Source organism: Muntiacus reevesi, chromosome 16 (genome assembly GCF_963930625.1).
Source record: "Muntiacus reevesi chromosome 16, mMunRee1.1, whole genome shotgun sequence".
Lineage (NCBI taxonomy): Eukaryota > Metazoa > Chordata > Mammalia > Artiodactyla > Cervidae > Muntiacus > Muntiacus reevesi.
Window position 1 is genome coordinate 43,377,832 of NC_089264.1, and position 13,715 is coordinate 43,391,546.

The 13,715-nt window shown below is 42.4% G+C and overlaps 1 protein-coding gene across 2 annotated transcripts in view; it reads left to right on the forward strand.

Moving 5' to 3' along the window:
- The first annotated feature begins 5,835 nt into the window (after positions 1 to 5,835).
- The window catches only part of RBPJ (recombination signal binding protein for immunoglobulin kappa J region), a 230,795-nt gene continuing 222,915 nt past the window's right edge, over positions 5,836 to 13,715 (forward strand). Inside the window, exon 1 of one of the 2 annotated variants that reach the window (XM_065907071.1) lies at positions 5,836 to 5,966. The gene's annotated coding sequence lies outside the window, so the exon portion shown is untranslated. The remainder of the gene's footprint in view (positions 5,967 to 13,715) is intronic. The other variant, XM_065907080.1, reaches the window with a different exon arrangement.

The window sequence follows — 13,715 nt, forward strand, 5'->3', positions numbered from 1 at the left end:
ACCAACTGAGTCCAGCCCAAATTGCTGACCCACAGAATCATGAGCAAGTGGGTTGGCCAAAACGTTCATTCAGGTTTTCTACAACATCTTATGGGAAAATCTGAATGGGCTTTTTGGCGAACCCAATACAATAAAGTAGTTGTTGTTTTAAACGGTTTTAAAATAGTTATACACAAAAGGTAAGTTTTGCACAAAGTCTTTCACCAGCAGTTCTGAGGGCATCTGCAAGGTTCACAGTAAATCCTCAATCTCTAGGCATTATCCCCTAAGTCACAGTGGCCTTGGTCATAGTTTCTTGGTCAAGGCTGAATCATGTCTGAGATTGGACCTATCCCATTCCCTCTCACATCACAGCAGTGCTTTAGATAGCTGACCCCCTGACTGTCATTGCTGAGGGTCCAGATTTGCCTTGGTTCTGCTCCTTTCAAGATCCAGTTATTCTAGTTGCTTAGATTTGATGAACTTCCCTGGTATTCTTCAGATAAATTCCATTTCTCCTCAAGAAAGTTAGCTTTGGTTTCTCTTGATTGTACAAACCCTCCCCCACAAAATTCCTTTTTAAAATTTTTGCTGAAGTAGGGCTTCCCTGGTGGTTCAATCTGTAAGGAGCCTGTCTACAATGCAGGAGACTCAGATTAGATCCCTGGGTTGAGCAGATTCCCTGAAGAAGGAAATGGCAACCCACTCCAGTATTCTTGTCTGAGAAATCCGATGGACAGAGGAGCCCGGCAGGCTCCACAGGGTGTCAGGCTCCATAGTCCATGGGGCAGGCTCCCACGAGGCAGGCTCCATAGTCCATGGGGTCTCAAGAGCTGGACATGACTTAGCGACTAAATCACCAAAACCACCACATTTACATGTAAAAGTATGCAATCGCCACCATGATTTACAATATCATATCAGTTTCAGGTCTACAGCATAGTGATTCAGTATCCATTATGAGTTATTACAAGATATGGGTATAATTCTATACCCATATCTAGCAGCGTACTATATAGCAGTGGTCCCCAACCTTTTTTGCAGGGGGCATGTTCAGGCAATAATGCGAGTATGGGGATGAAGCAGATGAAACTTTGCTTATTCACCCACTGCTCATTTCCTGGTGTGCAGCCAGTTCATAATAGGCTGTGGACCAGTACACTTTATCTCTTAATCCCACAAGCTCCAAACTTCTAATAAAGTCCCCTCTGAAGAGTTTGACCCTCCACGTTCCTGAGGAAAAGGTAGTCAGTGAGGATGCTTGAATGTTTTTTTGTACACAGAACACCCCATTGGCCTCTGCAGAGGGGGAAAAAGTAAGGAGACGGCACCAACCTCGCCCCCATGGAATCTCTAAGGTAACAGTCCTCCTGGCTGTTTTCTGCCTGCTTTTCCCATTGATTTGTAGACTGGCAACTAAACAGAATTCTGCCAAATTAGTACACTTTGAATTATTCCTAATTAACTTGAATTCTAAGATCATGTGTCATCCTTGGCTTTACCAGGAAAACCCACAAAAGATCTGATTCTTCACTATGTGCCTAAGGCCATATCCATGAAAGATGAACTAAAAATCACTTCTCTTTCTGAGTATCTGACAGCCCAAAAGGGATCTAATGCTTTTCCTTGTAACTTTTAAGAAGATTTACTTATTCTCTCTCTCTCTCCTTCTCTCTCTCTCCTTTCTGTGCTCTCTCTCTCTTCCACCTTTTAGAATTCAGGTAATATACATAAGAAAAAACATCATACTGATCATGTCTTTCACTTTCACTTTTACTTGGGAGGGGAGGGTTTACAAATGACCTAAGAATGAACTTCTTGGAAGAACTGTGAGACCCTGAAAGAAATTTCATGGAAAAGCAGATGGGAATAGGAAGGGCGAATAGAGACTCTTCCATGCCAGGTGCTTTTATAGTCAGAATTCAAACAATCCTATGAAGTAGACATAGGTATTCTCATTTTTCAAAGGAGGCTGCAGAGGCCTGGAGAGGTGCAGGAGAATGCCCAAGGTCACAGAACGTAATTCCAGTCCAGGTTTGTGGTCATTCATGTTTCTGCTTTTTCTACTCCCTGCCTGCTTTTCCAAGAAGAAAGCAGTGAAAGCTGAGTTGGGGAGTTGTGGTGGGTGGTGTCATACCCCTTATTATAGCCACTGGAAATGAAAACGCCATGCTCTTCCCTGCCTACCAAGATGAGTCTATTTCAGTACTTTCCAAAAAGCAAAACTATTTTAAAGTTGCCTCTGTGATAACAATAAGTGAATATCAATAAATATTCCACACACAAAAAGAGGGATTCCCTCAGTAAATTAGATTTGAACTAGTTTCTTTACTACTAGATACCTCTGAATCTTAAGTATATTTAAAGTGAATCTCCAGGGGAAAATACAGGGTGATATTAGTTATGGTCCACCTTAGGCTGCCATAGCAAAGAGACTCTAAAATACAAGGGCCAAAATAGAAGCTAGTCTCTCTTTCATTATCAACACAGAGAGTGGCCCAAGGCTGGCTAAGTGGCGCTCCCATTCTCAATACATAGCTCCCAAGATAGCACCAGTGGTTACCATTTCTCAGGCAGTGGAAGTTGAAATAGAGCATTTAAGGCAAGAGGCTTTCCCTTTAAGGAGATAACATGGGATTACACCATCTCTTGTGCTTACATCCCGCTAGTCTGAACTTGGTCATATGGACACAGATACTAAGGAAGCTAAGAAATGCACTCCCTGGTTAGTACCCAAGTGTCAGGCCAAAACTCAGAGCATTTTATATCACCAAAATGCAGAAAGAGAATAAACACCAGAGGAAAAATTAGCAGTTTCTTATCGTCCCCAACTGCATTTACTTACAAAACTCATCTTTTTAATGCAATGTTCTTCAGGACTGGTACTTCGTTAAATACTTCCTCTGTCAGGATAGGGTATTTAATGATGCAGTAACAAACAACCTCAAACCTCGGTTTGAGTTGTCTTGAGTTTCAAAGAACATCAGTTTAGTTCTCACCCTACTGTGTGTGCATAGTGGGAAGAGGGATAGACAGAGAGGGTCTTTTCTTCTCTCTGAGAAGTAGATTGCTGAAGAAGGAGCTGTCATCTACAACAGTCCTGATTTCCAGGGTAGAAGGGAAAAGAGTGTGGATGAACCATGCACCACCGCATCCAAAGGCGAGGAAATCAAAGTAGAGCCTGATGGTATTTCACAGCCTTCCTCACATGCATCTCCTTCAAGCCAGGCTTTGCTCCCAGAATTGGGGTGGCTTAGACAGATCCACTTGTTCCCCTGCAGTGCCCGGAGTCTGCAGAGGATGAAAGGGGCTTCCTTTCATTGTGCCAGTTGGAGTACCAAGAACAAGCTCTGGATGATTGTGGTAATTGACTCCTCTCTCTGTATCTACTCTCCCAAGAAGCAGAGACTATTTTTCCAGCCCTTGAATCTGGTCTGGGCTTGTGACTTGCTTTAACCCATGGAATGAAGCTGAGGTCACTCCAGGTCAGCCCATTACAGCCACCCCAGTAGCTGACTGCAGATACATGGCTGAACCTGGCTAAGCCAAGTCCGGATTGATGACCTACAGCTAGATAAATGGTTATTGTTCTACAACACTAAGTTTCAGGTGGTGTGGTACATACGAAAGCTAACTTGCATAGTGATTGAAGCTGAAAAGGAATTGACTAAAAGCTTGTATTCTCTGAAAAAGCAAGGCATTCTGAAGTTTATAGGCTATGCCCAGAATGATGCTGTAGAACTGGGCTGGCCCTGAACACTTTACCTGCCGCTGTGACATCAGCGCTGAGACCACACCATGCCCGAGGACCCTGGTGGCAGCCATTGGGACCACTTAGGAAAGTGGGTGGGACTTTCCTGGTGGTCCAGAGGTTCAGACGCTGCACTTCCAATGGAGGTGACAGGAGTTCAGTCCCGAGTTGGGGAACTAAGACCCCACAGTCAAAAAAAAGGTGGATGGAGTTCCTACTGTTGACACCTGTTCCCAGAATGAGCTCACACACAGGCAAGATGGGGCTTCCCTCATAGCTCAGTTGGCAAAGAATCCGCCTGCAATGCAGGAGACCCCAGTTCAATTCCTGGGTTGGGAAGATCCGCTGGAGAAGGGATAGGCTACCCACTCCAGTATTCTTGGGCTTCCCTTGTGGCTAAGCTGGTAAAGAATCTGCCTGCAATGTAGGAGACCTGTGTTCGATCCCTGGTTTGGGAAGATCCCCTGGAGAAGGGAAAGGCTACCCACTCTAGTATTCTGGCCTGGAGAATTCCATGGACTATGCAGTCCTTGGGGTCACAAAAAGTTGGACACCACGGAGTAATTTTCACTTCACTTCACAGGCAAGATATTCTACAAAATAAATATTAATAACACACGAAGGAAAGGGCAATGAACCAGCAAAGCAGGAGACCTGGAGTTAGGGTCCAGGAAGCCCCCACAGTGTTGGTGATGGTGGTTTGGTCACTCAGTCATGTCCGCTCTTTGCAACCCATGGACTGTAGCCCACCAGGCTCCTCTGTCCATGGGATTCTCCAGGCAAGAGTACTGGAGTGGTTTGCCATTTCCTTCTCCAAGGGATCTTCCCAACCCAAAACTCTCCTGCATTGCAGGTGGATTGTTTATCAACTGAGTCACCAGGGAACCCTATGGTGTTGCTAGACATTAACACTTCAGCAGCTGAGACAGGGCAGTTTACCATAGGAATCCTGGGGCAGGAGCCTGGGGACTTGGGCAACATCTCTGTACCCACCACTGCAAAGCATTTCAAAGTTTTAACAACTGGTAATACCACACCAGTGCATACCACGGTCCCCTGCTAACTCAATCTCTGGCAAGGAGAGTAAAATTGCGTGCTTGGCTTAATTAATCAAGATCCACTCCCCCCATCCTGACAAACTGGGATTATGGTCACCTTTTCTGGGTACACAGCCACTCAGTAGGTGGACAAAGCATAAAATCAGGGCTTCACCTTCCAATAAGGAAGGAGGTGCTAAGGGAAGATAAATTGGCAAAAATGATCATTAGTATCTGTGACACACCACAACTCCCAATTGATAAGATGGAGTGAGATATGCAGGACAGGGCAACCGAAGGCCCTAGAGGTTGATCATTAGTGTGCCCTGGAACACAGAAAGGGTCACAGAGGCCCAGGGTAACCCCTGTCCCAGTATACCTGTATCAGGGGTTTGCCAGGAGGTGGGACTTTGCATGCTAAAGCTGACAAAGCCTGGGACAAGTTGGTCCCACTTGGTCACCAAGGTCAATTTGGGCGTAAGGTCAACTGGCCCATGGTCTGCATGATGTTACTTAAGAGGAGTTAGAAAGAGCCAGAGAACATTCTTCACCAAGATCACACTGCTAATTCATTCATTCCTTTCCTTCAGTAAGTCACAAGTTCAATTCAATTATGTTTTACAATTCTATGATATTTTCCTTACAATTCTATGGTTAAGGCTCTGTCTAGGACTAGGGAAATCCATTTCACCCAACAATTTCAATTCAACAGAAATCACTGAGGTCAGGAATATCAAGGCAGCTCCGAAACATGAAAGAAAATCAAATTAACCTAAAGCAGCTGTAACATCATTTCTCTCCCTTATCCCGCTGGCAATTTGTTTTGCAGCTTCTATTTATATATTAAAATCATGCCTCAGATTTCAGGATAAACCCAGGGAAAACAAGAACTAGGAAAGATTATTTCTTGTTTCCCTTTACAGATTCCTCTTCAACCAGAGAACTTCCGAACCCTCCACCCCATAAAAAGAAAAAAAAAAAAAAGCCTGTGTCTGCATTTTTCCCCTTAGACAGAATGTTGACTTTCTTCTCTTCAATTTGACACTTTCACTTCCTTCGCTGCAAGGTGAAGTGGGCACCAGAGTCAGGGTGCCCGAGGCTCTCTCTAGAGCCTTTCATGTCACTTGAGCCTCCAAGAAGAATCTGTGTTAAGAGTTTCTCTTCAACATGATCGGACTGCTCTACCCGGCGCTGTCGAGGTGAGTGAGTCCTCTCATGAATTCTCGATGTCACATTGCCCATGAAAATATTTACTGTGCTTTAGCTTGTGGTTTATGGATCCATAAATTGCTTTTTGCCACTGCCACCTCAAGACATGGTGAACTAACCCTCTCCTCTGCCACTTCAGTCACCACTCGGGGAGTGTTCTGGTCACCTCCTCTCTGATGCAGCCTGAGATTACTTAGCAGAGGCTGAGCCTAGCCTCAGAGGATGAGGTTTCTATACTCTCCCTGCCTTTGAGCACGCAGCTCGGCTTCATAGGCCCTGCCCCCTTCTCAAGCTTTTCTAACTCCATACTTACTTTCACTTACCCTAGCAGAGAAACACAAGTTTTCTGGAATCAAAGACCTATCCCTTCTAGGTGGTTTAAATTTTAGAAGCTTCCTTTTAATAAGGTCCTCCAGAAATACATCTGTTGGTAGCTGATGCTAATTAAGTTCCTGGTTTATCTGAAAGTAGGCAGCTTTCTCTCAATATTGGGTTCTGCTGGAGATACAGAAGGGCCTGCAATTTGCTTGCTATCCTCAAAATTATAATCCAGTTGAGACAACTGAGGGCCTACTGTATACTGGGTGAGGAGTTTCCGAGCTCTGGACCCCAGGGCAGGGTTTGGGGATGGAGTTACGACAAAACGGTCACAAATCCACAGATACCACAAGCATTACCTGCACATTTTCATCCTCTTCTTACCCAAGTCTTTATGTGACAAGTACCTGATGAGTGTTCATATGCATGCCTGGTGGAATAAGGTCTTAGATATGTCTGTGTATTTTTCAAAAGCATTTGGATGCAGTTGTAATCGATTAAATATAAATCCATTTAAAGCGTTTTCTGGGTTTGTAATGTCCTACTGTCACTGAGTATTTTCTCAGTCAATGGATGCCAGGAATTCATTATCATTGTGGAACTACATGAAAAGAGGTAACATCTTAAAAGGTTTCCTTAATACCAGAAAACGTGGGGACTTCTGCGAAGGAAAGCTAACACAGGTGCCTAACAATACCAGGTGTGGGGCTTGTAGGAGAGTAGCTCAGAGACTACAGGCAGAAAACTTTGGAAGAACCAGGAGGTATGGGGAGAAGCACAGAAGGCATCAATCTTGTGTTTGAATAACCCCTACATGTCAGTCTATGATTGGAAAAGGACAGTTCTCTACACAATGCATATAAAGTCTTTCTTTTAAAATGATTTAGTGACATATTAAATTATTTTATATAATTATTATATACAACGTATAACTAATAAATCCACAACATTCAAATCTTCACTTCCCTGAACAATCCATTTAGCTCCATTTCTATAGATTAAATTTGTCAAAAGCAAAATATACTATAATTTTCCATGCCCATGGTTCTTTATACTTTCCCTACACACTGTTTGATTGAACATCACCAAATCTATGATATGCGGATAAGACAGGAATAATTATATAATATGACTGACACACAGCACTGTGTGAGTTTACAGTATAGAGCGTAATGATTTGACTTACCTATCATAAAATGATGATCACAAACAGGTTCGTGAACATCAATCATTTCATTAGATGCAATGTTAAAGAAATAGAAAAAGTTTTTTTCCTTGTGATGAGAACTGTTAACAACTTTGATATATCACATACACCAATGTAAATTATATTTATCATATTATCCATGGCATCCCTAGTGCTTATTCATTTATCCTATAATTGGAAGTTTGTACCTCTTAATTGTCTTCAGTCCATCCCCTTCCCCAACCACAAATCTGATCTTTTTTTCTATGAGTTTGTTTTTGAAATATAACTGACCAACAGCATTGTTAGTTCCTGTTATATAACATAGTAATTCAATACTTTTAAACATTTCAAAATGATCACCATAATAAATCTAGTTACCATCTGTCACCATACAGGATATTACATAATTATTGACTCTATTCCTCACACTGCACACATTATCCCCACTTCATAAAAGAAGTTGGGGTGTTTAGGAATAGGCAATGAATTATGCAGATATAAAATGGGCAAGGATTAACTAGGTTAAATTGTCAGGAAAACAGATTACAAATACACTTAAAATGATCTTGGGGCATAAAAACCAGAAAAAGGAGAGGAAAGAGGAAGCAAGTTCAAGTCTCATTCTTCTACTGGTCATCATCCAAGTTCTAAATAAGAATGCCATGCTCACTTTAAATGCCAATCTCTTAAATCTCTTAAAAAGAGATATTTTAAGAGAATGCAAGAAAAAAAGTAATAAAAAAATTGTTTGAAATAAATAAGAGAAAATCTAGAAAAGAAAGACCAAGAAGCAGACTGCTCTGTTACAGGAGAAATTAAGGGCAACTGACAAATTCCAGTAGGCTGAACGGGATTCAAACAACTGGTCATTTTCATTAACTGTACTTTCATGGAACCGTAATTCATGTAGCCTAAAAAAATTTCTGAAAATTAAACTATATTAGGTCTCCTTTTAGGCGATGCATATTTAAGTGAGAGGAGGCACTGTCAAAAGAATGGGCTTGGATTTGAATTCTGCTTTCAGCGCACATTAGCAAGCTTGATTTCTCTTAACTTCAATTGTTTCATCTCTCAACTGAGTGTGATAATACTTCTACTGCATAGTTGCTTCCAGGATTTGGGATGGAAGCAGAGCACCTGGGCTTCCCAGGTGACACTGGTTGTAAAGAACCTGCCTGCCAATGGAGGAGACATAAGAAACACGGGTTCAATCCCTGGGTCGGGAAGATCCCCTGGAGGAGCGCATGGCAACCCACTCCAGTGTTCTTGCCTGGAGAATCCCCAAGGACAGAGGAGCCTGGTGAGCTACAGTCCATGGGGTCGCAAAGAGTCAGACACAAATGAAGCAAAAGAGCATCCATGCACGCACATAGTAGGGTACCCAGGACACAGCAGAAACTCAAGCAACGGGAGCTAGCTGGTGGTGCTGGTGTAAATTAATATGAGTTCTCATTGCCTGAGCACTAGACTCTGAGCAAAGACCTGGGTTTGGATCCTGACTCTTTCACCTAGTAACTGTAAGATGAAATATTATTCAAGGAATTTGTATTTATTTATCCTGAAACTCTGCACTTATAAAAATGACTATAATTTTTCTTCTTACTTTTAGTTTGAGGTTCAAATGAAATTACATATGTGAACTAGCTTTTAAACATGTGTGCTAGTTACTCAGTCATGTACACTCTGCAACCCCATGGTCTGTCCATGGAATTCTGTAGGCAAGAATACTGGAGTGGGTTGCCATTCCCTTCTCCAGGGGATCTTCCCAACCCAAGGATTGAACCCGGGTCTCCTGCTTTGCAGAGGCAGATTGTTTGCCATCTGAGCTACAAGTGAAATCCAGCTTTTAAATATAAATGTCATATAAAAGTAGAATTCCATTGCTATTAAGTCTTTGAAAACTAATCATCTAGGTTAGAACAAATATGTCAGCATATGTATAACAAAGGTATCACCATAATAAGAACACAGGGTAGAATTCTTTCTCCATTTTTAGAAGTCCTAATAACAATGACAACCAAAAAAAAAAAAAAAAAACCCTCAAATTACAATCAAATTACAAGAAATGTTCAGTTAGCATAGGGGGAAATTGCTTAATTGTAAGGATGAGGAAACATGTGAACAGGCTTACATGGGTCACAACAGACTGTCCACCCTAAGGACAGGATTACCAAGGATGATCAGCCCTCTGTCCTGGGTAGTTTATCAAAGAATCAAAGAGTCTGAAAGCTCAGAAGGGACCAGAGAGAGTTCAGCTCATCCCGCTTGCTTGACTGAAGAGGAAACTGAGACCCAGCGAAGGGAAGGTTCTCAATCCCCAGGGCCCCAGTGAGGGGCCATGGGGCGAGCCCGCCACCTGCCTCTGCCTTCGGCTTCTGCTCGGTGTTTTCCAGGACTACACTGGGGCTTCTGTTCAGATGCCTGCCCCACTGGCATTAAAATCTCCGCATCTGGTAAATAGGAAGGACCAGGGAGCAAATTTCAAGCTGTCTGCTGAGCTAGAGGAGAAAATCGCCCTAGGATGTTCCTGCGTTGGGAAGTGAAGGGCTGGAAATCCATATCTGAAGGTCCCCCCTCCTTCTGTGTTTATGATATCATCCAGGAAACATTTAAACAACATACATGGAACGAAATGTCTTGCCAGGTGGTAGCGTGTGATATATACAGACAGCCCCTGACTCACAAAGACAGACTACAGAGATCCCATACATACAAACAGCTGCTGCCATCCGCCCGGCCCCCACCACCTTGCAGCTGTCACTGGCTGTGTAAAAAAAATTAAAACAGAAAGGGGCTAGAGAAAAAACTTGGACCACTTGCAGATTCGGCACATTCAGAGGCAGAGGAAGGGAAGAAGTTGTGGAAACAGGAACCACATGATGGAATGGACTCTCAGGATACATTTTCAGCCATGGATGATCTGACAGCAGCGCCTGCTCCCTCTGCCCTGAAAAATCTCCTCCCAGGAAGGTCTTCTCCCATCCATGCTGCCAGAAATGTTATCAACGTAGCATGTTGTCTTCCCTGGCAGTCCAGTGGTTAGAAGCCTTTTTGGAAGAAGGAAGGCAGGGAATAAATAATAATTAATTTACCACTAGAAATCTCTTTCAAGAGTCACTCTCCTTTATAACAGTTAATAATCAAGTATCTACCTCATGGGATTGTTGGGAAGATAAAGTCAATCAATGAACTAAAAGTCCTTAGCACTGTGCCTGATAAGTGATATAATACTAAATGTTTTTAAAGGATTATTAGAAGCTCTCTTCCATTACCATATGTAAAATAGATAGCCAGTGGGAATTTGCTATATGCCTCAGAGAACTCAAACCGGAGCTCTGTAACAACCTAGAGGAAGGGGGATGGGGTGGGAGGTGGGAGGGAGGGTCAAGAGAGAGGGAAAATATGAATACCTATGGAGGATTCATGTTGGTGTTTGGCAGAAACCAACTCAATTCTGTAAAGCAAGTATCCTTCAATTAAAAAATAAATTAATTTAAAATTTAAAAAGACTATTATTAATAGCTCTCGGGAATTCCCTGGCAGTCCAGTGGTTAGAATTCAGTACTTTCACTGTGGAGGGTTGGGGTTCAATCCCTGGTCTGGGAACTAAGATCCTACAAGCCACATGGTGCAGACAAAAGAAAAAATATATACCTATAGTTATTCCCATTTTACAGATGCAACAACTGAGGTGTAGAGAACTTACTTTCCCTAGGCCATATAACTTTGAGGTAGAACCAGCATTCAAATCTGTCTCTAAAGCCTATAAATCTAAACCCTACTGTGCTATAAACAGCCATGTGCTTAGCACTGGAGGGTGGGGGTGAGGTGGTAGTGGAGGGATGTTAGAGGCTATCATTCATCAGTTCAGTTCAGTTCAGTCGCTCAGTCGTGTCCGACTCTTTGCGACCCCATGAATCGCAGCACGCCAGGCCTCCCTGTCCATCACCAACTCCCAGAGTTCACTCATACTCATGTCCATTGAGTCGATGATGCCATCCAGCCATCTCATCCTCTGTCGTCCCCTTCTCCTCCTGCCCCCAATCCCTCCCAGCATCAGGGTTTTTTCCAATGAGTCAACTCTTCGCATGAGGTGGCCACAGTATTGGAGTTTCAGCTTTAGCATCACTCCTTCCATAGACTAGCACTAATTGAGTTAATTCTTGTTAATCTGTGCATTTCCCAACAACTGTGCTCACTTGCGTTCAGGAAACAGGAATTTTGACTGATGAAGGGGGTCAAGGAGGTTATTTGGGGAAGAAAAGTGAAGACCTGGGCAAGGGGCCACAGCTGGATACTGAGCAGAAATCCTGGAGACAGAAATGACAGACAGATGGAAGAGATAGAAAAGGAGTTTGGAGGGAGCCAAAGATGAACTCCAATCCATGTGATATTTCATCTAGGTCTGACCTAGAAAAGGGGAGGAAGATTTCTATCTCCCTGTCCCCACCACCCCACCTGGCTCCAGATAACTTAGAACTTTTGGTAGACGAGAGAAAGGTTAAAGAAACTCTTGTGGGCTGGTTGGAAACAGAACACTTCCACTCCCGTTTGTAATGCATTTCTTTAGGGAAATGTGTGCTGAGTTCCAAACAAATGACTTGTAATTTAATATAATACGTGTACACTTTGGGTCTCCGAGGGCTGAGTGCTGTGCTGGGTGCTAAGAACACCAAAGGAAACACAAGGCCAGGTCCCTGGCTTTGAGCAGCCGGGAGAGAACTGTAAGCACCCAAGGGACAAGATGATCAGTGTAACAGGAGAGGTGTGTACAAAGTGCCTCAGAGCACAGAGCAAGGGAAGGGTGGAACTGCTTTTAAATCAACTTTTAGAATCCAACCTCTGCAAGTTGGAAACTGCATGCAATGCATTAAAAGTTACAGGAAGGACACTCTTACCATTTCGTTCTGAATGAACTCTTTCAACAAAACTATTGCCTGCTGTTTTCCTGCCAAGTGGTGGGATCAATACCTGTTGGGTTTGTTGTTTTCCTAAGAGGTTAGAGAGAGGGGTGATTGCATGAACTCTAAACTCAAGCTGCTCTGATTTGAATCTGACATCCATTTACCAGCGCTATGACCTTGACTTTACCTGTCTTAGTCTCAGTTTCCTTATCTGTAAAATGGGGCCAACAAAAAATACCTTAGTGTTCCTGGGAGGACTAAATACCTAGAAAGTCCATGTTCCAGAATGGAGTAGACGTTTCACTAAGTCTGCCTATTACCCAGATGATAGATAGGAATTTCTGACTTCAAATAACTTCATGAAGTTGTTCAAGAACTGTGTTCCTGAAAGAGTTTTAAATGATACACAGATGAGCATATTAAATTTTTAATAGCATGTGTTTATCATCACAGGATAGGGAGCAAATACATATAATATATCAAATGGTACATTTTAAAGATATTCTTTAACGTACTCACAGATATAGAGAACAGACTTGTGATTGCCATGAGCGGGAGAGAGGAGGGAGAGGGGTAGACTGGAATCTGGGGAGGAATTTGGGGTTGGTTGGAGAAGGAAACGGCAACCCACTCCGGTATCCTTGCCTGGAAAATCCCATGGACAGAGTAGCAAAGAGTCAGACACAACTGAGCAACTAACACACTTTGGGGTTGGTAGATGCAAACTATTACATTTAGAATAAATAAACATCAAGGTCTTACTGTGTAGCACAGGGAGCTATATTCAATCTCCTGGGATAAACCATAATGGAAAAGAATATTTTTAAAAGAATTCATGTATGAGTCACTTTGCCATACAGCAGAGACAGGGACAACATTGTAAATCAACTGTACTTTGATAAAAAAGTAAAAATAAAATTTAAAAAAATTTAAGATTTTTTTTCTTAGAATGAATAAAAATTTTAGAAAGTATATTAAGTGAAAGGAAAACTATTTAGAAAGTAATAGTCAAATATTACTTCTTCTCTTCCAAAATAAAAGTAACAAGATGACTGTGATACTTAGAGACTTGAAACAGAGGTTTCCCTTTAAATTTTTCTTTTCTTCCCACCCCCACCCCAACTGGGCATGGCTTGAATTAATTTAATTTTGTTAACTTTAAATAAAACATATTAAAATGTATAAATCTTAAAAGGCTGGATGAGAGGGGAAACATGGCAAAAATGAGGACCTCTCTTCCTGTGTTTTCTCACTGTAATGAAATTCAACACTTTCATCTAGGACACTGGGTAAAAACAGCATTTTCTAATGCCCCCACTAAAGAGAAA